The sequence below is a fragment of the Corvus kubaryi genome, unplaced genomic scaffold (genome assembly GCF_017639235.1).
Source record: "Corvus kubaryi isolate FWS band 111438036 unplaced genomic scaffold, C.kubaryi_AGA036_p1.0 66, whole genome shotgun sequence".
NCBI classification, from domain to species: domain Eukaryota; kingdom Metazoa; phylum Chordata; class Aves; order Passeriformes; family Corvidae; genus Corvus; species Corvus kubaryi.
Genome location: NW_024582054.1, coordinates 13,001,076 through 13,026,535, shown reverse-complemented (window position 1 = coordinate 13,026,535; position 25,460 = coordinate 13,001,076). Strand labels below are relative to the sequence as shown.

The following is a 25,460-nucleotide window of genomic DNA, read 5'->3' as shown; positions in this document are numbered from 1 at the left end:
GCTCCCCGGCTGGTGAATGATTAATAGCAGCGGCGCGTCACCAGCTAAGGAAAGAAGGAGGGAAAGAAAAAAAATGCAGGAGGAGACGTAAGTGGGTGTCCCTTCCTACCCCTCACTCCCCTTGCCCGCCTCCCATCCCGCCCTCCGGCTGTTCGCAAATCCGGCAACTCCAGGGCTGCCTGTCCCCTGTTCCCGCTGCCCCACACTACCCAGTGCCCCCCGATCCCGCACTTCTCTCCCCACCCAGTATTGTTTCCCCCACATCGCATTGGTCCCCTCCCCGTCCACCATCCTCTCCTCCCCCTCTATTCTTCACTGCTCTCCCTCCACGGCACCTGGGTCCAGATCAGGGGCACCCCTGGCAAAGGGACTATCCTTTCTCCTTTAAGAAAAAAGCCTGAGTCTTGCGTGGGTGGGCAGTGTTACCTGGGCAAGCATGCCTCATGTCTACGCAGCTTCTGTAACCCTCTCCTATCACTGCGCCATGTGCATTGCCCACCCCACAGAGCTGGCACCAGGCATGGCACTGACTGACAAAGCACGCAACATTCAACCCTATGCACACAGCGCTGTCCATGCCTCATACCACCACGCAGCTCCATGCCCCCTACCTTGTCCTGTCCCACCATCACCACTAGAGATCACTCATGAGCAGCCCTGCTCCTCTCCACACACTCTGTCCTGAAAGATTCCGGCCCCGCCCCCCGCCATCGTATTCTAACACCCTTGCGCATGTTTTGTTTCTGTCCGTCCCATCCAAAAGTGCAGTGACCAGTTTGCACACTACAGCTTGCCATGACTATTTACACCACAGTGGTGCCAAGACCATGTCATGCTGTGCATACCTCTGTTCCCACACATCTGCTTCCACTCACAGGATCACTTCAAGCTCAACCACCAAGTGCTGCCTCACCAGTGTTACAACCCCCTCCCTTAATTTGTAATTAAACCAGATGCATATCTATATGCTATAAGCCCTCCTGAGCCTATACACAAACCATTGGCACCATCTCTATTCATACACTACATATATGTAGCTGTCACTACATAACTTATTCCATGCAATACCCACCAGCCACTTCTATACATTGACCTATACTGTGCTATTTTTCACACACATCCTGATCCTAGATGAACCCACATATACCAGTAGTTCCTCATATTGTCATTTCTAGGCAGACACTGACACCTTAGACACCTCATCCATACTACCAGTTCACAACACACATGAACAACTGCAGATAGTCCTAATACTGCATCTCTGGCAAGCAAACTTTTCTTGAAAAAAACCTTCCCATACATCTCTCCTTCTGGTCAATATGTATCATCTCCCTATATGTTATTCTTCTGAGTATACAGTCTGTCCTTACATACTTAAACATAACCACTTAATCAATTTTCGTATTCCAGCACCACCGTTCTGTATATACCACCTGACCATTCTGTATTAATCAGATATGGTTACTCACTAGTACACACAGACCCTCACACTTGCTCACTGTGTCAGCACTCCCTCAGGCATACACACAAAATACTCAGTAATTGCTTATTTATTCTGTTGGCTGTAGCCCCCCATCTGTGTGAGCAAACCGCACCTGTATGGATAACAACCTGTCTCTTCACATAAACTGCCTCCTAAGAGCACCACCTACTTTTGTCAAGAACAGCAGGTCCACATCACACAAATATCAGCACGGTGCTTATGCTGCTATATGCTCCCCACAGCACCACTATACTCAGCATCACACATGCATCCTTACAACCTACGCATTTTACCATGCATACCCATCACCTCCTGCTGTTCACACATCTTGTTATCACTGTCTGCCCACTATCACAATTATGCGTATTATCACTACCCACCACTTTAATATGCAGATACATGCAGCATTACCATTAATTGATTACAACCCATCATCACGAATTTATTCTCTCTAGAACCATATATATCCTCATACCCCTCATCAACACCAGCATCTATTGAAATACATGCATGTAACCTCTCTGACTGTATGACTTTCCTCATACCAGTCATCACCTCCAGTCATACACACCTAGGCACTCCCATATGATGAGCATGTGCTGTTTGACACCTTGTCAAGGGTACTACATTTAGCACATGCATACTTTTGCGTGACCCTTATCAAGCTGTTTCCTTTTCTTCTGTGTTTAAGAGCAGATTGTGAATACATGTAGATGTATATATACACCCCTACACACTATAAAAATAACCTTATTCAATTTTTGGTAATTGCACACAAGTTCTATTTGGATGATACTCTTTGTAACTTTTGAGGGCTTTTTGTATTTATATTCTAGTATAGAAATGCATTTATTGAGCAGCCTTTGCAAATGATCTTACCATTCCTAGGACTGTTTTTGTGTACGAGGGCTTTAGCTGGATGTTTGAGCACTTGGGGATGTTATACAAATTAAAATTTATCCTTACGTTTGGGATTTTAGAGGTTATATATTCTGATGTGTTTGCATCTGCATCAGAGCTTCCAGCATACAGAGAAAAAAAATATTTATATTTAACTACACCATGGAAAATCTTTTCTTGCATTGTGCTATCTGACACTGCTCAAATCTCTGCTATTACATAAATTCAGCTGAAGAATTACCTTCTTTAAAGTTTGTATATGTATACTGGGAGAACATGAATCAGCTTTCAGTCATTGATATGAGAAGGAGCATAAGTCAATAGCTGCAAACCCATCAACAAGAACATCAGCACTTTAGTCCATTTGAAAACCTATAGTTCAGATATAATCCAATTTTTGTTTGCATGAGCATTTGTTTTAAGGGTCATTTACTTATGGAGCATGAATCAAAGGGTTTCCTTCTTTCATATTGTTATAAATTGGCATTTAGACATTTTATTCATGCTATTGCCCATTTCACGTTACTTTGCCATGTTTGGATTTGGCCATGCCTTGCACCCAAAAGGGTCAGTAAAAACGCTTCTGTTGAAGTAGATGTGGGCATAGTGTTCTCTCTTACTGCATTTAGTCAAAATAAATTCCTTATAAATTGTAATTCCTGCAACAGTACTAGCCCTGTTAGGCATCACACACATACCTGCTTGACCAGTGCCCAGGAAAAAAAGTGCCCAGGAAAAAGAAATACCATTGTAGGCATAATTATGATAATGTACCCTGTGCTGTAGCATACACTCAGAAGGTTTGATATCTCCATTCACTGAAGTTTCCTTTGGATATGGAAAATTTCACAATAGAGAATAATATCAATTTCCCAAAAGGAATTGTTTGAGTGCCTGCTTAGTCACTTAGATCGATTCCTCTAAAAAGGTTATAGGTATTAATTTACCAAGAATTCATAGCTGCTGATCTTTACACATGTTCAGTGTTGCTCAAGATTTCTAACCTCAACTATTTGATAAAGTATAAATGTTTGATTGGAAATAATGCAGTCCATTATGCCAATAATGCTATACTGCCTTTATAAACACCAACACTGGCATAGTTTCAACAATCAAAGATTCCTTTAAAGCAGAAATTCTAACAGAAACCAATTAAAATTAGGGAACATGCTTAGAACTACTATTTTTTTTTAGAGTTCCTTCTTTTGCCTAAGGACTTTATCTGTAAGGACTAGACCAGAGGTCTAAACCTGTGTTTATAATCTACCTGTCACTAAGTGGGGAAGGGCAGCTTGACCTGCTCAACACAGTCTGCAGGTTGGCCTGAGACATACATAGATAATTTCCAATTGCCCATTTTTGTAGCAACACTTGCCTCTCATGGGAGGGAGGAAAAAGAGGTTGTTTTTTTTCCAAAAGAAATTCTGGGCCATGCTGGGAAGTCTAGGACTAAGGCTTAGGCCATGCCTGAGGTTAGAATTAGGGTTGAGACAAGAAGCCCGTAGCTCCAGGTGCAGTGGGGATGCAAGGGAGAGGATCAATGGAGTAGTCTGTGCAAAGACCTCATATCAGAACACTTGTTTGTCCCACTGAGATAACACTACACATCTCAGGCTACAGTTCATCCCATGCCTAGGCTTATGTTAAGGTCAGGAGAGAGACAAAAAGCCAACAGCTCCTGCTGAAAGAGGTTGAAAAAGGATTTAAAAGCTGAATAAAGTAGGGGAAGACTCCAGATGCTATCCCCTAACAATTTTCTCCTTTGTGCTATAGGCTGGGGACTCTGGATAGGGTAAATTTTTTGACTACTTTTATCTAACCCTTGAACTGGGGCAAGAAAAGAGACAAAGCCAAGAGCTCCAAGGGAGTTGAACTTTAAGAGGGACTGCCAAAGGGTGAGGAGAAGACTGCAATCTTTTTTCTCTTGTCCACATTATCCTACAGGACATGGTTAGGCTGTCAGGTTAAGGTCCGTTCCAAGCACATTGTAGGATTAGACTGAGGTGAGGCAAAGCCTAGAGCTCCACATGATGAAGCCCTTCCCATTGATAATCAGAGCTCAAGCCCTTATTTTCTTCCTACAGTTGAGTGCTAGCCCAGCAGCTCCATCTGAAGTATTTGAGGCAAGAGTGCCAGTGGCAATTAGAGTAGCTTCCTGACAAACATTTCTCCTGATGGTGGGGTAAGGCTGACACTCAAAATCTCTCACTTAAAAAAGCCTACAAACAGGTCACAAGGCACATGGTACCTTTTCTCTCTGTCAAGATACATTTCACCTAGTGTCACTATGTCTCGAGTATCATGGCAAGAAAAAGGAAACAGTCATTAAAATGAAGCCTATTGTAATTCATTAAATATTTAAACCTGAGACAATATATAAATAGTTTTCTTCAGTGTCTTTCAACTTTTGAGCACAGCAGTGATGTGGTAATGCATGAGACTGCTTTAATTTGCATACACCATGAACCCTAAGTAAATTCAAAAGAGGTTTTGTGGGCTAAGTCATTTCAGTGAGGTCCCACTGACTAATTCAGTAAAGCGTCTCCTATTCAAATTGTGGATGCCCTGTGCACCACTCAAACCAAATGTTTCATAAATCTTGCTGAGAAATTAATGAGTGAACACTCTTTTACAACCATATATTTCTACAGAATAGCAAAATATGATATAATCTGGGTAATCAATTGAATTATAGCCTGTAATAGTTTTGTTAAAAAACATTCAGTACCCATTTCAATTGCATATCTTTGGAAGTCATACATTTTTCATGACCTTTTGATTAAGATGGAAAATTTTGTGCTCACTCAGATGTAAATTTTGTTCTTACTTTTTGACTGATATCACTGGGTCTGCTATGAGTCAGCAGAGATTTTAACTTTTCATTAGAACGTCAACATGTTTCTAAAAGCTTCCCTTTTAATAGAGATATTGTATCTCAGATATCATGATTCTGGTTATCATTTTACTTTTAGCAGGGTGCCTAAACTTTACATCAATTTTAGTTATGATTGAAAATGAAGTGCAAATAGACAGATGGAAGTGATTCATTATAGTAGTATGTTAGAAAGCATTTTCTCCTAAGAGAAAAATTTTGTCATTTATACCTTACAATTAACTGACAAATTAACAACTCTTCTGTAAAAACAGATGTGTTAAACAAGATTCATCAGAGAAAGAATCAAGCTGTTGCTTAGAGAATGTAAAAATGAATCTTTGTGTCTTTATCCAGTTGCATCTATTTCAGACCTAGCTGCTGAAAAAGTTCAAATCAGATGGCTGACAAAACCTGTATTACATTGCAATTCTTCCCACTTCATCAGTTTTGTACTGTAGTAGTCAATAACTGGCACAAAGTACCATTATTTAGCTCAATTATGTAGAAGTCATACAACAAACTGCTTTGTGTCATTATTTTTTTCAGGAAGGCTGACAGCCGAACACATGTGCTGACAGCACACTCCCAAGTTCTCAAAAGCAAGGTAGCTGCCCCAGCAAACAAGATATTACATAGCACCCGAATCTGATCTCAGACACACTTTTTCAAATCTGCATAATTCTGTCTACTGGTGGTTAACTAGGTTTGTATAAATGTGTAAGTGGTGGATCTCAGTTTTTATCCCTTGTCTCCCTTCAAAAAGTTACTCAGTGACAAGTGTCAGTAGCAGCAGGTGCAACTGAAATGCTACTGAGCAAGTTTTGGCTGTAAACATAGCCAAGGACAAATTGTATTTAGCAGATTTTCATCATGCCTAGCTAAAATGTGCCTGGATCAGGGCAAAAGCTTGTTGAAGAAAAAGGTGTTAGGTTTTCTGCTCCTTGCCTTTTGGTGAGATGTTTCCCTACAGCGGATATTGTTCTCTGCTGCTTCATCCAGCCTGATTTTGGAATGGCTCAGTTATTAGTCTTCACCAGACTCTTTACAGTAATTGTTACATTTAAATGTATGCTGACTGGATACTGTTTTCCAGTGCTAAGTATTTCTTTTGGCAGTATAAACATTGCACTTAATGTAAGAGGAAAATGAGGAGAGATAAATTATAAATGGGGTGGGCAGGAGAGAAGGGGGGTTGCTCTTTGCAAGAAAATAACATCAAACAAATCAATAGATATTTCTATGACTGAAGAGAGCAAAGTAAATTTGTAGGATAACCATAGATGTTGTATGGCACCCAATTCAATTTTATCACCTATTTCATATCGGTTGTAGAAAGAGTCCTCAGTGTGTGAGTTTTCATTTAAAGGTCATATGAATAAATGATACAGATCTTCCTGATGAATAGCTTCTCAGCCTTCTGAAACATATTTATACAGCAAACAATCATTAAAATCACTAGTCTTGTTAAAATTTGATTTTCATCATATTCTGATGTGTAATTGTTTCTTTTAACTTGAGAGTAATGGGAAGCTATTTTTATAATAGAAATGATGACACACAATTAAAGGGAAATATTGCTACTAACAACTGAAGTAGCAGTACATGTCACACAGTGACAGCACCGGTCTAGTTTGTGCTGCCCGATGTTCAAGTCCAATTGCACAAGACTGACTAAAGAAAAGCCTAATCCTGTAGTTAACTTTGGTTATCTCTATTATTTGTACATTTCTGTAAATGGTTCAGCATTTGGGGAAAATTATTTTATATGTTTAGCAATCACTGAAAATATTTCAATTTTTTTTTTTTAATCTGTTACTGATATTCTCATGTCCTGTGCTTTAGGTAGCCACCAATGCTACTGCAAAAGGGTACACAGCTGTGTTTTGGATTCAGTAGGAGAATAATGTTAACACACTGATACTTTAGCTGTTGCTAAGTGTTGCTCACCCTGAGTCAAGGATTTTCAGTGTCTCATGCCCTGCCAGTGAGGAGCTGCATGAAAAGCTGGGAGGGAGCCTGGCCAGGACAGTGACCAAACTGGCCAAAGGGATATTCTGTACCATAGAATGCCATGCTCAGAATAGAAAAAGGGAAGTTATCCAGGAGCTGCTGAACCATGCTTGGGGACAGGCATTGGACGTTAGTCAGTGGGTGGTGAGCAGTTGCATTGTGAATCATTTGTTCTTGGGTTTTATTCCTTTCTCTCCCTCTCCTTTTCATTGCAATTATTGTCACAATCATTATCATTATTTCTATTATTATTATATTATATTTTGTTTCAATTATTGGTTTTATCTCAACCCACAAGGTTAACTTTTTTTTACTTAATTCTTCACCCCACTGGAGGGATGGGCAGTCAGTGAGCAGCTCTGTGATGCTTAGTTGCTGAGTGGGGTTAAATCATGACAGACTGTGAAACAATAAAGTGTACCATGGTATGTAACATATATATACGCATTGCTGCCTCATAGTGTGGTCAGGGGTCAAAGGGAATGAAGACATCTCTATGTTTTGAGTAAAGGTACTATTAGTCATTTCCACAAGCATCTTGCCCAATGTAGGTGTCCATGTTTTTCCATAATTTTATTTTCACCTCTATTTATAACTCAACGTATTTGTTTTTCATTTCTTATCTATGCATATCATCTTCTTTCGACATACAAAACACAAGTTGTTTTCACTTTCTTCATGCCAGCTACCATCTTATTTAGCCAGTTGCTGTAATTTTCCAACAGGAAATGCATTTTGCAGCTTCCAAAATTGTCTAAGGAGAAGGTGCCTAGGCCAAGGTCACGAAGAAGGCAGGGGTGGTAAATGGCCATTTAATCTCTGTGTCACAATCAATAATGAGCCTTATATCACCTCAGAATGCAAGCTGAGTGTGATAATATGTGAATGAAATACAGAAAAGAAGGCAGTTTTTAAATACTTGCATTTGTTAGAAGATGTTCAGTCTTGAGCTCTTGGATTAGCAAGAAGGTATGAAAAGTAGAAAAATATTATAGGCAGCATCCATGTTTACCTCCTATAATAACAATGACTCATTTTTTGGCTCCTTTCAGAACTCATCCTTTGGTGGTAGGATGGAGCCTGGACTAGCACAAATACAGTCCACTGATTTAGTGCCTGTTTGTGCTGGCAGGGCACGTATCCAGTTTTTGCACGCAGGCACCACTCCGCCATGTGGATAAAACAGAACTGAACAGTGATATTAAGAGATACACTTGAAAAGTGATTCAAACTGAACCACTGATGTAGCCATGCCCGGAGAGGTTTGGTATGGTGGGTCATGCTCCACTGGATATTAAAGGCAAACCCTGGGTTTTATACATACAGAACACTATTTTGAGCAGGAAGTTTGTTGGCATTTATAGAAGGGACAGAATACATTCTCTGCTCCCCTCAATCTTTCAAACAGTGTGTGCTGAGAAACAAAATTTTTAGACCACCATTCAGATGGAACTTTCATTTTTTCTCTTTTCCTCTTTTGCTATCATGCTGTGCATCTCTTCTCCAGTAGTTTGCATTATTCCCTTTTTCATGTCAGTTTGTGGGGTTTGTACTGTTGCATCTAGTGGGTAAGAGGTCAAAGTGTATATTTAACGTACTTCTTATCCTGTGAAACCTGCTTGTCCACAGGATGCTAGTCCCTCTTTTCTCCCAAATGATGACTTTGCTGCTGGTGCTTCTGAGATCAAACACATGAATAACTGTGGAAATTAAGATCTGTGCAGTGTTCAAGATGCCTTAGGAATAGTCTCTAATCTAATATTTTGCTGTCTGAATGAGTAATGTCAATCACTACTGCAGGGTCTGTGAACTAAGCCATGGGGTCTGTGGGCATGCCTGGTTTGTCAGTGTGCATTTTAGTAGCCAGCAGTTCCTGCTTTTAGCTGCTGGGTAATCCTGCTGCCAGTCTCTAAGTTCTAGGGGAAACCACAGGGCTGGACTGTGGGAACAGAGGTCTTTATGTGTTTTCTAGGCATGGCCAAGGCTCTTAAATTTTACCCTACAGCTCAGACACCAGAAGACCTACACAGGAGATGAGAACTGGGAGACAGCTCTGTTTTTAAGAATGCAAACAGGCATATCCAGATAAGAATCACTGTTTTGTTTTGTGGTTTTTCAGGATTTCCACAAAGACTCCCATGCAAGAGGAGAGGAATAAACCTAGATGTCGTTATTTTTTTCTCTTATAAAACCTAGAATGACTAAAAGATGTTTATAATTTTAAAGTTCTTAAAAATACAATATATGATATGCTGGTCCAGCTGTGGTAAAATTTTCACTTAATTAACTGAAGCCAATATTTTATCTGAGGCAGACTGTGGAGGATGAACAAACAACTCAGTATTCCCTCTACTGATGGAAATAAACACATCACACTATGCTAGTACATGATTGTCAGGTAATAAAACCATGACTACAAAGATGGGGTTTTCTAATTAGACTAGACAGAATATAGATATTGTATACCACATTGCAGATTTTCTAGCTTCCCTAGACCGAACAGCTATCTGTAAATATGGGAGAATGTGTGGAGAAAAGTCTGAACTAGAGTATACCATTAATAGTGGTGAAAAAACCAACTGTGACTGCAGTTCCTTCCCATTTCTCTCTCAGCATTTGTTTCTGGAACAGTTTAAAGGAACAGTGGGCAGTATCCTGGTGGTCTGATGGACAGCAAAGTTCTGAGTTTTTAGTTCTTGGTAATCATGGTCTCATGACCTCTGTCATGCTGTGGGGTAGGCAGAATTATTTTCAGACATGAATTTGAGTTGATCAGAAAGTGAGGATTTTATTTAATACTAACTACAGAAGAGCAGAGAGAGGAGAATTTTCTGAAGGCTTTTCTTCTGAATGGCCTCTGTTTGTTTCCTTCTGTCATTGATGGCCCTTACTCATATCAGCTCTGATGCTGCAATCTTCATGCACTTCAGGTATCATCTAATGCCACAGAAGCTGGTCTGAAGCAGATTTTGACTGTTTAGTTTGAGTACTGGTTGCAGAATTTTCCCTTTCCAAATAGGTATTTGGTATTGGATATTCCCCCTGATTTTGAAATTAGGCCTTCCAGAAAAAAAGAAAGGAAAATGTTCATTATTGACTGTGCATCATAAAAACCCTTTGCATACCAATTGCATTGGCTTTGACTTTTATGCATTAGCAAATCCCATTGCAGGTTTAGGGTGTAATTGAATGGGAGCAATTCTCCTGACTTCAGTCAAAGCATTATCAGACTCCTTTTCTGATATGGAGAGAAAAATAAAAAACTTTGGAGACTCCTAACATTTATATGATGTGATCATTTAAAATCTGTTGTCTTACCACCTTTAAATAAAATCCCTTCTATAAAAGAGATATAAAATAGATGCAGGAGACTGTTACAGAAGCCTACCCCATCTTTTAACTTCTCATAAGCTGCTAAGACTCAATTTGCCAAAAATTTTGCCTGAAACCTGTGTTATTTGGATGGTATTTTTAGAAATAAAATACCAGTCCTAAAGTTTCAGCATCATTATTTTAAGGCATATAGCTCTGTGGAGGAATAACCACCTTCAATGTCATCAAAGTGAGCTATGTATTGATTAATGAATCACATTTCTGCCCAATACTGAGTGACACCAGTACTTGACATCCTAATGGATAAAATCATCATCAAACATCTTTAACTTCACAGACCTATCTATGTTTCCCAGTTTGGTCCTAATTTTTGTCTACTCTGCTAAGATTACAGGCCTGGAGAGTTACTAAAAGGCACATTGCACTTTGTTTCAGATCTGTTTAATTAAAAGTCATTGTGAAGCAATGCTGTTTCTTTCTGCAGCTATGCAGATATCCAGTGAATACACCCAGGCTCTCCTCTGCCAGGGTCCAAATTTCCTGCTCAGCAAGTTTCAGCAGTCGTAATTCACATAAGCTTCCCTGTGGACTGCAGGCTTTCCATCCCTTCCATTTGTGGCCACTCCTTCAAGAAAACAAGGTGGAAGTAGCTGCAACAACATTACTTGCTATCCTGTCTCAAGAATGAAATTATTTCATCATCTGTAAATTTTTAATTAAACTCAATATATTCCTTGCACTTGTGTGGTGTTAGTCCTGTAGTCTTGTTATTTGTGGACCTCTATTCTGAGCTGGAATGGATGGTAAGCTCTCAGTGTCAGAATTTTAAGATGCACAGAAATGGGCTGGTGAGATAGAAAGGTATGTGCTCCTGTAACAACTGATAATGTGAAGAGAAAGTAAAAGGGAGATGGATTTTGCAACAACAACCATTGACCTTCTTTCTCATTTCAGCAGTTTAATGAAGTTGGTTATGAATCAGCTGAACACTGTTGTAGTGAGTTCTTGCTTCACTGTAATTTTTGTTCTATATGTATTTCTTATATATTCAGCCCCTAATTTTCGCATTGATTTTGCTCTTATGATTTTATAGTCTGCATGAATTTATTTTCTTTCTCATAAGAAAGACAGTAAATAATCCTCCTTAGTGCAGTTTGAATTCACGTATATGTACAAACCCATTAATATTTTCCTGTTGTACTTGTCTGAAAGGCTTACTCAAAGGAATTTAACCTTTACTATGGGTTAGCTTATTGAAAATGAATATACAACAAACACTACAAACCAACGTGTCAATACTTTTAAAATATTTAAAGATATATATATATAGGAAATGGTATTTTTAACCTTTTTACTTTTTAAAAACTTTTAGAATTTTTACTTAACATTTTTAACTCTTTGGTGAACTTCTAGACCTTCTGGGCTTGTACATGGATGCAGGAAGACTTACTGGTGTTTAGAGACCAATAAATACACACCAAAAAGTTTCCCTTCTTCTCTTTATAAACTGATAATACATTGAAGTGTACCCTGTATTCTAAGGGGTAGGGTAAAAATAGGTCTGTGAAACATGTAGTGTAAACTTTCATGGATCTGTCACTGGTTCATCACTCATCTCCTGGCATATTTGGAGTTTGGAAATCTTTACACTACAAGAAAAAAATCCAGTGTTGCTTGGGCCATGTGAAACAGAACAGAGTCTGCAAGAGAATCAGTTGTGTATTTTCACAATTTAGTCAGGTTACATGCAAGGAACATGACAAGGATGGTCCAAGAGGAGCCATCCTTTGCTTTCGAATATGTTTTCTTGAAGGCAAGAGTGATGTGCATACTCTCATGACAAAATTGGCCAAAAGTCCTACAGATACTTTAGAGAGCAGAAGCCATGACTGGCACTAATTGCAGATATTGTGATGAAAAGGTTTGTTTGGAAAAAAACAGAAATTTGAAGATACAGTTTGTCTACTGTGCTGATTGATCCTGATGGTAGTTTTAATCAAGTGCTCTGGTTGGAACAGCTGAAAGAGCAATGTTTATTGTTTCATTGTGGTATCGTTCCAGCAGTCTCCCTTGTTCTTCCCTTATTGATGTAAAAACACAGCTCCCACAGCACGGTCAGGGCAGGGAGCTTAATGACACTGAGACTGCTTTAGGCATTCAGGCTGCCAGATTCGGGTGGTAGCATGCATACTGGTTTGTGTTTTCTTGTCAGCCCCAAAATTTGACCAAGCTTTCCTGTTACTCATCTTCATTTGTTCCTTGATTGTTGAAACTTTGAGAGAGTTTAACCTCAATTTTTATCAGCAGTTCTATTAGTTTTAATTTCTATATTAGGAATTTAGTTTCACATTCTAAATTTCTAGTCACTAAGATCTGAGAGGGAGCTGTCTTTAATCACATGCTGCTCTTACAGACTATTAGTTTTACAGTAGCAATAATCCTGGTGAAATTGATTTATTACAGCAATTATGGCCAATTTCAGGTTTGCTACCAAGTTAACTGCTGTCAGCATGCCCTTATAACTCTTTCACCAATTCCTTAATTATAAATAATGATTATAAAACACAGCATGCTTCAATGCTGACAAAGATTGACTATATTCTACTATTGTGTTATCAATATGAGGGCAGTTGGGGTAGGTAAGCACTGTATGATCATTCAAGTGATCTTTATGACTTGCCAATTAAATAAGAATTTAAATATATTTTTAAATTACCTGAAAAGCTTAACTCTTACCAAGTCCCTCTAGTCAAAGATCAGAAATTATAACCTTTTCCCCTGTTAGAGTCTACATTCATTCTACAATTTTTTCCCCATGTTTCTGTAAAGCATTATGCCATCTGTATGAAGACATAGAGCACGGAGCAGAAGAGCACGGCTTTCCCAAGACCTGAGATTATCAGCTTTGTTTTTGTGTTCTGGTCATACCTGATGAATTGATAGAGTATTTTCACAGAAGTGGCAGGAAAAAGGAAAATTCTCCCTTTTCTCCGCATTACATGCTGAAGGTGTTGTTTACCTTCTTTGATCACATCAATATCTCCCTGATACAAAACTATTGTAAACTCAAGGACTGGCAGTGCTTGGTGGTCTCCTGTTCTCTTCCCATAGCATACAACAATTAACCCTTCTGCGCAAAGAAACACCACTTTAATTATGAGTTGTGGGTTGAGTATAGAGAACTTATTTGTTCAACAGGAGGTTTGACTGCATGATCCCTGTGAGGTGTAATCTGTATGAATCTATGAGAACATCTTTGTCATCTCTAACAGCATCAACTCTCTCTTCCTGTGCTGAGCTCCCACCATAATAGAGATGAAAAGATAGGGGAGGAAGTGGGTGAGCCTATTCCCCTTCCACCTTCCATGGTAACACATGATCCAGACAGAAGAAAGTGAGCAACCATTCATTACAGCCTCTGTTTGGGGTCTTATCTTAATTATTTTAGTAATGACTATACTAACATCCTGTGAGCCTGAGAAAAAACATTTTCCTGTTATCCTGCATAGACACACAGGTAAAACAGAATTCTCAACCTCAAAAATTTACAATCCAAAATGACAGAAAGCAGATAGAAAAAGAGCATTACAAATTACTCAAGAAGTGAGTAAATGAGCACTGTATATTTAAAGATATTTTGATGTTTATACATTGAAATATTGGTGAGCTAAATATACATAGGAATATGACTCAGACCCACAATTTCTCTAATTACTGTAAATTAATTGCAATTGTACTCAAAAATATTACTAGCATTTTAAAAAAGCTTTTAGATGCAAATAGTTTAAGCCAAAGGATTGTATTAATAAAATTTAATGGTTCTGTGCACTAGTTGTTAATTGGGTGACCTTCTACAGGAAGGACATTTGCATCTAGTCCATTCATATGCGCTTTAGAAATGTGAGGCAGCAGAACAGTAAAAACTTGATGAGGCATTCCTTTGTCTCAATTTTGCTAAGCAGAAAAAGGATTCTCTATAATAAGTCACAACAATGGCTCTGTGGCCAACATACTTAGGGGGAAGAGGGCTGTTCTGAGTGCTTGTTAAGGGAGATTAATTCAAGCTAAATGAAATAGGAAAGATTACAGCTTTCCAAAGCAGTTACAATTAAACCTGACTAGCACCAAATGTCACCAGTTAAAGGGAGCACAGAGTGAGTGTGCTCAGCTTCATGGGATACAGTGGAGACATTTAATGATAAAAACTCACTTTTCCATAAAATCTAGGCTTCTTCACAGTTAGGCACCAACCAAGCAGGGCTTTTGTTGTCTGAATTTAGTACTTGACAAAGGAAAGGGTTCAAAAGCTGAAACAGAATCTAAAAGTAGAAAATATACCAGCAAGGCCAGACTTAAGGATTGAATTCCTCCAGTTGTTCTGTAACTATGTAGCGGAATGAAAAATCTGTAGGTATTATCCAAATAGTGATTAACATTCTCCAGATACATGGAACATTTTCCATGCAAAAGTACAGAAATGTCCCACCTATTCAGTCCATTGCCCAACCTAGTGTCAAGGCTGGCAGGGTTCCACAACTCAGCAGTTCCCCTACCTTGTCCTCCTGAGATCTCCCAGCAAGGACACAGACATCATGTCAATATGGTGAGAGAAAAATCTAATATGTGCTGTAAGACTGAGTTTCCTCAGAGAGGCCAACTTGCTCTAAAACATGGCCATACTGACAAAATTCTTGCACAAGAAGTGGAAATCCTCTATCTTGAGTCTCGACTCATATGAACCATCATCTTCTAATAAGACACCCTGTGTAGGATACCTGCTGTTGTGGATAGGGCAAGTTCCACTTCAGATTGTTCACTCAGTTTTAGGATGCCTGGAAGCCAATGGTTAATCACTGCTGTAATCTCAGTGCATTTCAGCACAATCTATAGAAAAGGAACTGTGAGGGGCGGCAGTTTGTTTTATTTCTGACACAAAGCCTTCTCTCTTCTGCATATTAATGTGGTTGAACTAGTAAGGTAAATGGTTGATAAATACAAATGTGAGCTGCTACCCCAATCCATTTCCTTATCCATTTTATATAGACTCTTAGCTTCTTTAGTTGCTGCTGTAGCATACTGTTGCATTTGTATGCACAAACAACTGTGCTAAACAAAGATTTATTCATATAAACAGTATCTGAAGACACTTTATGACAAAAACCTGAAGAAATAGATATAATAAACAGCTTCTTGATATTTAAGACTTTGCTGTTGCAACCATTTAAGCATGTAATTTATTTTAATAAGTCCACTGTTTTCATTGTGATTATAACTGTTAACAAATTTAATCACATATATAATAATTTCAGGACTGAGGCTGAAATCTAGAAATGACACAACTGCATTAGTATCTATCATTTCTTGCAGAAAAAAGGTATAGTATTTGTAAGGCATTCGAGGTGTATTTTCTGCCAAAAAAAATCTTGAGGTGCACTTACCCTTTTGCTACATCCAGTTGGTAACTTTTTTTTATGAAATAAAAGAGCTGCTGGATGGCATAAATGTATCAGACACATCAACACTAGGCTTTATTGTGACTTCAGCTAAAACACATGAAAATGCTTCTTTTTAATCTCTGCTTCTTTATTATTAGAGATATTTTAAAAACATTTCTTAGCATCATATCTGGCACAATCCTTCATGAAAAGAGCTAAATACATTTACCAATGCCAACACGGGGTTTTCTTTGATAGGAAAGTAATGAAAAAACTGTCATAACCGCATATGGAGGAGGATTTTGCTGATCATGTCCTGTGATGGGGAAATCTGAATTGGTATATTGCAGTCTGAAAGGGAAAAAATATAAACTTGGGAAATGGAAAGAAATAACTGATACCTTGTGCCCCTGCCCCCTTCATCTTTCAGTATAAAGCTGAAAAGTCTAAAAAATTCATCAGCTGCAGCTTTCATGCAAGCAGGCAAAAAATAGATGTCCTCAGAGTCAACCCAATATTAAGGCTTTAGAGATAAGGACCAGTGTGCTGAATTAAAACTGGGCTCCAATGGGTAGCAAATGGACAATTTAGAGATTACTATAATGTTTTTCTTCTATCTTCTCTGGCAGGCCACTGCATTTTGAATCAGCTACAGTTTCCAGGAATCCTGCAAGCTTGGTCCTCGAAGGCATCACTACCTCCTGTGACAAAGACGTCATCATAAATCCGTGTATGTAACTTTGCATCTTAAGAAGAGAGCTGCAGCCCTTTAGCCTGCCCAGATAGTAAAAGGCTTTTCTGCTACAGTTGCTACTGGAATACAAGAGCAAAAATGAACTAAATCACCCTGGAAAGTAGACAACTAAAGAAACATAAAGTGTTCTGAAGCATGAAATATTACCCAGTGATGTTAAATCCTATAATTATGATGTTATTTTATTATCTTAATAATGAATCTTTTTTCTCACATATCAAGAAGTACTGTGAACAATGGCAGTAGCAGCTTACTGTGAAGGTGGCATTCATTGTATTTGTGAGAAAAGTGCAAATAAGAGTAATAAGACTTCTATAAAAGGACAACCAAATGGAACAGGACAAGAAAGATTTTTTTTTTCCAGGAAAAGTAACTGTACAGATATATATATATATAGAGAGAGATGTACTTCTTACCCAGTTGGCTACCACAACCCGATATTGCCGAAATTAGACTTTGTCAATACAAAGAGAGTAAAGTGGTACAGATTTGCTACACTGAAAGTATGCAAGTTCTAATCAGAATCCTCAAGGGAAAATCCTCTCTTTGATGTTCCAGATGAATCTCATTAATCTACAACTACCTATTGCACATTATCCATTTATGAATTGTACACAAGAGAGGAGGTTGTCTAATGATTGAGTTACTGCTCTCCCAGACTCAACTGAGTAACCTGACTCCCCTGGGGATTTTCTCTGTTCCTTTGCTGGTCTGGTCCGAGACTGTTCTGCCCTGGGCTTAGTTTCTCAGAATAGCACAGGGAGGTGCTTGAGACCAATAGAGCTGCTGTCGTGGTGTTTAGTGGAATTCAGAAAAGGTTCATGTGCCTTGGACAACAGAGAATGAAACACATGCAATCAAAGAAGAGGATTTCCAGAACCCAGGGAGCTGAGGAGGAAACTCTGGCATTGCCAGCCAGGAATGCTCAAGAACAATTTCAGCAAGTTGTGCCTCTGGAATGAAAGTACACATTGCCTCCAAGCCTGTGGGTTATACCTGTTTCTGCTCAAGTACCACCTACAAAATACATTTCTTGGAAGGAGAAAAGCTCCTTTTCAAAAAAGTTTCGATCCTCCCCAGAGTATCCTGTTTCACAGGATTTAAGTGTGTCACAGGAAAGCAGGAGACCCATTTTCAAACCTTCCAAACTTTATGTTGGAATGCAGACTAAGTCCCACCTTGTATTCTGACACCAGAATATATCCTGCTAAAGCCATCCCACTTTGTATAAATAATTAACCACTCCTTAACATCTAAGAAATTAGCAGTTATTATGCCAGCACTGAAGAAAGCACAGTGCAGTGAGAGTTGTTGGTCAGTGTTGTTGGGGTTTATTTTCTTCTTTAAGGATATGCTGCTTTACAAATAATCTTTACCTCCTTAAATCATTGCTGAAATGCAAGCTGATTCCAGGGAGTTTCTGAACTTACTTGCTCCTGAGGTGTCACAGCAAAGCTCAGATTCCTAGTTCCTCTGTAGAGAACCAGATCCAGGGCTGTTCCAGGAGTGAGGAACATCATAAGTAATCTAAAATATTTTCCCAGCCAGCAGCATCCAAAAATAAGTATAGCTATTTCAGTTCTCTTAGGGAGATACCCCAACTAATAAAAAAAATTATTTCTAAAACAGAGCACTCACAGAAATTTGTGTGTGTGTGAAATTTTTTAAAACTGATGCATTTGGTTCCCAAATAAGCTATAGTTTTGCTAATATCAGGGTTTCCTGGAAACGGAAATTGGGCATTCGAAACAACTGTGCAGGCTGGAGTGCTCCCACCTTTACACTACCAGTGAGTGTTTTTCCAGTAGTGATAAAGTGGCAAACACATAAGTGTTACAACCCACACAGGGCAAGGCAGTTTATACCTGAGTTCATGAAGTCGACCAAACTGTTTTCAGCTGCTGTCATTGTCTCTCAAAATAACAATTTTTCAGTATTTCGAGGAAAAAATGTGTTGAATAGAAAATAAGAGAGAAAACCTGGAGCTAAGTTTGTGAGCAGAATTTGTCCTTTTCAATCACAGCCATAGCAGTATCACACTTTGAAACCTTTAAACATTAACCAAGAATAAAGAACATTTCCTGCTGTTTGGAGTACTCATGTTACACGATAAAGTTCTCTTAGCAGTTGAGAGGATTATCCTGATTCTCTCTTTCATCTGCCTGTTTTTTGTCAGACACCGTATTATCACTTGCAGGCTCCAAGTCTCCAAGTAGTGAGTGGATTGCCTTTCCCTCGAGCATTGGGCATCCTTGAAGTACTTACACTCAGCTTTTTATCCTTTTCTGAGTATTATGTATAGCTCACACAGCAATTTAGGAAAGCAAAAAAAATTTTCCTGTCCTGGGTTGTCAGGGAGCAGCAAGGACAGGATCCTAAGGAAGAGTGAGGCAGGAGCTGAGGGAGGTCCAGCCCAGACAGTGTCCTCACTGATCAGGACACAATCCTGAAGCACCTGAGCGCAGCAAGGCAGTGACAGGTGCTGGAAACAGGATCCATCCACAGCCTTATCCAGAGGGTTCCATCAGAAGCAGCAGGAGACGGGGCTGCCGACAAGACTGGACACATGACTGTAACGCAGGTCCGAAGGTCTCGTGTGAAATGGGACAGGGAACAGACAGCTGCAGCACAGCTTCAGCAGGGACTGGGGGCTCAGGCCTGAGTTAAAATGGGGCTTCAAGGCCATGGGCAGAAGACATGGGTGGGAGTCCCAGGAGAGTCTGGTCAGCATCATTAGGGTCACCAGTGCTCTCAGGGCTCTGATGTGAACGTTCTGTCAAATCCAGTAGAGACCCAATTCCACACATTAATTTCTACTCCTGTTTTTCCTTATAACATCCGTCCTATTTCTTTCTTCCTCTGAGTTTCGCATGCCAATTTCACTTTCAAATTGTCACAATGAAAGTTTTACCATTGATACATTTTTTGATCATCAAAAATTCAGAGAGGCTTGCTCCTTTTAAAGTTTCCCCAGCACTGGAATGCTATGGTCCCAGTAGGACCATAGCATCACAGCTCTCAAATGCAGGGTAAAGTGAATAAAAATAATTGTAACTGAAAAACAGATATTTTGTGAAAACTTAATTAATTGTGTTAAAATTAGGAATTGTAGAACTTTATGTGAAGGCCCTACTAGGTACTATTAAAAATTTCGTCACTGGTCAGGTAAAATTCATCCATTCACAAATTGCAATGAATAACCCTTTATTCTTAAATAAAATGTATTTAATGGTGTTTTTCTTATATACAGAGTATATTTCAGTTTCATCTAATAAAAAGCCTGAAATACTTTCAATTATGTTTCTGTGCTTTTTAAATTGAAAGCAAAATCTTGTCTACATGACACCACAAAAGCTTTGATTAAAAAAAAATAAATTAATTATGAGTGCAGAATGACAATGCATAGAAGGAAAAATATACTGGACTGAATAAAAATGCCAGTAAAAGCTATTCAAGGGCTGTGATTTTGTTATTATCTTGGTTTACATTTTTCTAAACATGCTGGATCTTTTTTCTTCCTTGAGCTTGCAAAAATAAAAACTTCACTTTGATTTGTGTCTCATTCAGGGAGTTTCTAAGACAGCTGGTAAACAGTTAAGGGCACTGGCACAGTTTCCAGGAAGCAGGTGCTGCAGTTCCCTCTTCAACAGTGTGAAAGTGATAAGGGCAAGAGGGTTCACACTACCACCGTGGCTGTGCAGTTTGGGAGCTGGCAATGTAGGTGTCACTGATGAAGATACAACTTCTCGTAAGTGGACCTATCTGGAATTTCAGGCAGGGAAAAGACTTTTCTGAAACTCCTAATTGCCAGAATGAGGGTGGCAGTTACTTAGATACAGGGAGAGTTCTGTATGTTTTGCTGGTTATCACGAGAAAATCCTTAAACTGGTGCAAATTAATTGCATTTAATCTCCAGCTGACAGTTATTAATAGTTAATACCAATCAAAAAAGGGATTCTCTGATTTCCTGGGAATATGAAAGAAAGGTCTATCTGCAAAACAAGATTAAATTTGGTGTTTAACTTCAGATTTCCTGCTGACTGGTTTGATAGAGGGTTAAAATTGGTTATCCAAGGCACTTTGACTCCAATCAGTCCAACCACACATAGTCCATTTGCCAGCATTCCTTGGAATTGCATGTACAAATTCGCATGTTGGCAGCTGAAGGCTACAGAAAGGGAAACAGTCCAGCACTTTAAACCTCATCCTGGAAAAGCCTGTACCTTTCTATTTTTGGCAATTAGGACTTCTGTTGTTGTTGCTTTCTTTGTTGTTATCATTTATGAGGAAATATCTGTGCCAAAAGAGTATTTTCTTGAGATTTCATCCAACCCACACCTTTTCTCTTGTTCCACTGAGCTAGTAGGTCACCTCTATTTGCAATATGATACTCTGGAGAGGAGAATGAGGTAAACCAAACAAATATTTTAGCTTGTGAGTCCACTCAGTTTCTCAGCTTGACAAATTCAGAGGCAATACACTACTGCTTTGCTAGCCAAAGCTAGATTTGTCACAATGTTGAAGATTAAAAAACAGGCAGAAAGGTCTTGTCCTGGGGAGGATCCATTCTCTATATTAAACATAAATGTAGAGTAGATACCTCCCCTGCTTCACACAAACATCAATGATTTTGCAGGGAACTTGCTAACACAAATGCAGTTTATAAAATGCTAAATTAACATTGCAAACCCTTTAAGAAATTCAGCTTGCATTAAATTAAAACTTAAAGTTTTGAGTTTTAGAGCCCACTATACAGGAATCAAGAAACTTGTTGGTTCCAGAAAGAGACGAGGGTGGACAACCTGGTGTGCCATGACCTTTCTATAAAGAGTGTCCTGCAAGGAACAACTCTTCCAGGGATGATGGCAGGCTTCCCTGGGCAGCAGATGATTTCAGCAAGTGTAGCAATTTCTCAGCTACAAGTGATTCCAGCTCTTGTGATTCAGCCCTTTGTGAAATCAACCAAGGAGAACTTGGGGACAGAGAGACAGGAGCCTTGTTTGGCTATTCCACAAAGGTAGCTTTTATTGTCCAGCAGCCCCTGTGATGGGAAGGCCAGGGACAAAAGCTCCCTGATCAGGGGCAGAAACAGGGGCTTTTTATGGGAAAGGCAGGGGGTGGGGTAGAAACCAATTAGCCAACTGGGTACAGGTTATTACCATATAGAATCAAGGCATGGTGGGGGTGGTTCACTTTGTCACCATGACCCGAGGTTGCGTATCTCTGGGGAAGGTTGTCTTGCCCTTAGGCCTCCCTCCTCGAAGGGAGTGCAGAGGGCTCTTGTGCCAAGGGTTCCCAGCCCTCCACAGAAACTGAGCAAGAGACACAGCACAGATTGCATACCGGACTCCCATGCTGAATCCTTTTCTCTAATGGAACCTGCAGATCAAATGCCCCCAAACTCATTTATCAGCAGGCACAAATTACTGCAGAAATCATTTGAACCGTTCAGCATTGATTAGATATGATTTATTGCGTGAGATTTTATCTAGATAAATTAAATAAAACTAACAAATATTAAATGCAAGAATGTGCATTTTATAAACATTACTCAAAATTTCAATTCTGTGTTAAGTGAGGAAGCTGAAACTCATTTTGCAAAGTGATTGTGGTTTAGACACTGTACAAACAAGGAGCAGCCACCAAGGTGGCCTCTAACAGGACACACATGTGCACAGAACATAGCAGTCTTCTCTCCTTGTTCCCTTAGTGCTTTGCAAGGAAAGGGATAATGAGGGGCTCCATATGATGGAGGGTCAGTTGCCTCAACTCCTCCATGGAGTTCAGACAACAGCCAGCCCCAGTACAGGCTGTACTCCACCTCTACATGCTGATCACCCCAGTTCCTGTGCCAGCAATGAAGATAAATTCTCTTCCACCTCTCTGATCTGCCCGTGCTGTACATCCTTTGCCCATCATCCACAGAGGTGTGGGACAGACTTAGCACTGCAGAGTTTCTCATGGTTCTACCTATTTATAATGAAGAGGAAAGAGAGGAAATTCTCTGTAACTTGTTCAAAGACTTCCAAAGGGTTCATGCACACACTAGCAGAACTAACAAGAATCTGATGTGGCTCTTTGTCTCTTACTGCTGCGTGTTTCCAGATGTAACCAGGGAACTTTGTCCCTGAGGTCAAGAAAAACAAAGAGCAGTGGTGCCATTCCTATATTATCCATTTTCCTGAGCCAATCTTAATTGCTTGTGGAGTGTGTTTTCTTCCATGGTTCTGTTTCACCACCCGGACCGCAGGCAACTGGTACCCAAGGCTTCCACATATTACAGACAGCCCTGAAAAAGGGCAAAGGTGGAAAATCCACATGAACTGGCCCAGTGGAACAGAGTGGTAAATGTACATCCTTAACCTTTTCTTTTTCTTGTTTTTTCAATTTTGGGGTTTTGGCTGATCAAATGGAGTCTGCTACTCCTACTTACAAGAGCTTTCTTTTTAGGCCACATTTTCAATGGCATTGGTATAGAACTTTTATGCACAAACAATTTCTTGGGATTTGAGTTCAAAGAAACAGTCAATCTCAATCACAGAAAATCATAGTTTTAGTGTTGCTGTCTGAGTTAGTTAAGAACAACACAACCTTATAAAAATCTGTCAAGAAGCCCTTCAAAGCAAGAAAAAGCACAAACTATTCCAGAGCCTCCAAAAGGTAGTTTTCATGCTATTCTGAAGCTCCTGAAAATGGGACTTTTATCTCATCTGTGCCTACATATTGCTATGAATATGAGTTTGAAATACTCTAAACTCTTCAAAATCAAGTCTGTTTCCTCCTAGTAGGTAGAACAGTCTAGAGTCGTTCTTCTTTCCTTTTTTTCTACTCCAGATAACTATGAAATGCTGTGAGAGAACTCACAGTGTCTAAAGTAAGATCTTTCACCAAAGTTTTTTAGATAATTTGAGTAGTTTTCACCTTAATTATAGTACAGGCAAAGTTATTCATCCCAAAAGAAAAGTCAGGGTATTTAAAACAGTATGTCTTGAAAAAGCCACTTGTCCTTGCTGACCCTTTGCTAACAGTTCTAGTGTATCAGACACTGAATTGCAAGCTCCCATGGGTGTTCAGGACACTGTGAGATCTTGGATTCTACTTGGTTTCCAAATGTGTAAGTACAAAAAACCTGGGAAAATTGTCAAGACTTTTCACTGGTATTTTCTAAAATATTTCATCAGCAAATTCAAAAGACTGCTGCTTCTTTCAAGCTCTATACTTAATTAGTGTTTTGTTACCCTCTGACTTATAGCACTGACATGATGCATATTTAGGATAATATATATTGTCCAAAGAAAGAAGTCATTAGCTAATCAAAACTGATAAGCATATTTAAGCAAATTTTTTTTTTTTCACTTACATGACTTCAAAGTGGGTGATTATTCTGTTCATCTGTGAAGAAAGAGAATGTGTCTGGTCTGGTTTTTTCTGCAGTTTGGGTTTTTCTCTTTCTGTTACAGTGAATAGTTCAAAAAAGCAACATTATCAAGTGAAATAAAAATGAGAAAACTTGTTATAGAGCATTTAATTATGCCAGACCTTCTCTCTAATATCATTCTGATAATGTGGGATTTAAAAAACTGCTGACATCAGTAAAGAAAGAGAAAGAACAAAAGAGTGCAAATCCCTTAGAAGTATTTCCTCAGAAGTTTGGAGCAGCACAAAATCCACAGCAAGCCAGAAAAGATAAAAGAGCAACGTGTGTGTGAATGTGCATGTGCACACTTCTGAGGAAATGCCTTGGTTTTCAACTGTTTTCTTTCTCCATCTGTCAGAATTCTTTATCACTGATGAAAAACAGTCACATAAAATTCTGTACCCACAATGACCATAGGCATTCTGGCCATTTTTTCCTCTCATACTGATGTGCCATGCATTAATTGATGATTTTCAAAGGCTGTGAAAAGTTCATCAGCAATCCAGGGGGATCACTGTAAATGAAAAGGGGTTCTGTAACTGCAAAGTTTATAAAATAAGCATTTCCTTAGTTTATTGATTCCATTTATTTATTTACTTCATTTTATAGCATTAGTGAGATCCTCTTGACAGCATGAAGTAGTATTTTTCAAACAGTAATGGTCAACTTTGTCTTTAAATGAAAACCATTTCATAATGTTACAGATAGATTGGAAACATGCTCTGACTAAAACAGCCTCAGTGGTTGGGGCATTAATGGAGAGCAAGATATTCATCTTTCCATGTCCACTGTAACCTGTAAAAGGTGGAGCTCAATGGAAGAGAGGAAGGGTGGAAGAGTTAGTTAAGCGTGTAGTCCAGTCAGTGCTTTATTCACAAATGGCCAGGCAGAAGTTGAAGTAAAAGAAAGAATAGTTAAGCCCTGTAACACCTTCTTCCAGACTTCCTCTGCAGTAACAGGGAAGGAAGGCATTTCAGACAAGTCTCAGACAACAGTGCATTAATTGATGCAGTTATAACCATAAATAGAAGGAGTCTTCCCTACAAGGTGATTACAACCATTCCTACAAACGAGATAATGGAAAGGGGCCTCCTGGCAAAGGGGAAAGCTGAAGTCAAAATGCAGCAAGATAATTCCTATTTGGTGATCTTGCTTTCACCTATTATTTCCATAGTGCTTATAGCAGGACAGGACAATCTGCCTGCTTGGGCTTGGCCATGGATGTTCCTAGCCTTAGTATCCAAGCAGGGTCC

The 25,460-nt window shown here is 39.2% G+C and overlaps 1 long non-coding RNA gene across 1 annotated transcript; it reads left to right on the top strand.

Annotated features, from left to right (window-relative positions):
* Positions 1-4: 4 nt before the first annotated feature.
* On the top strand, positions 5-20,240 carry LOC121673809. Its single transcript, XR_006019312.1, has 2 exons — positions 5-87; positions 16,666-20,240. It is a non-coding gene; the product is annotated as an uncharacterized LOC121673809 (long non-coding RNA).
* Positions 20,241-25,460: the final 5,220 nt, after the last annotated feature.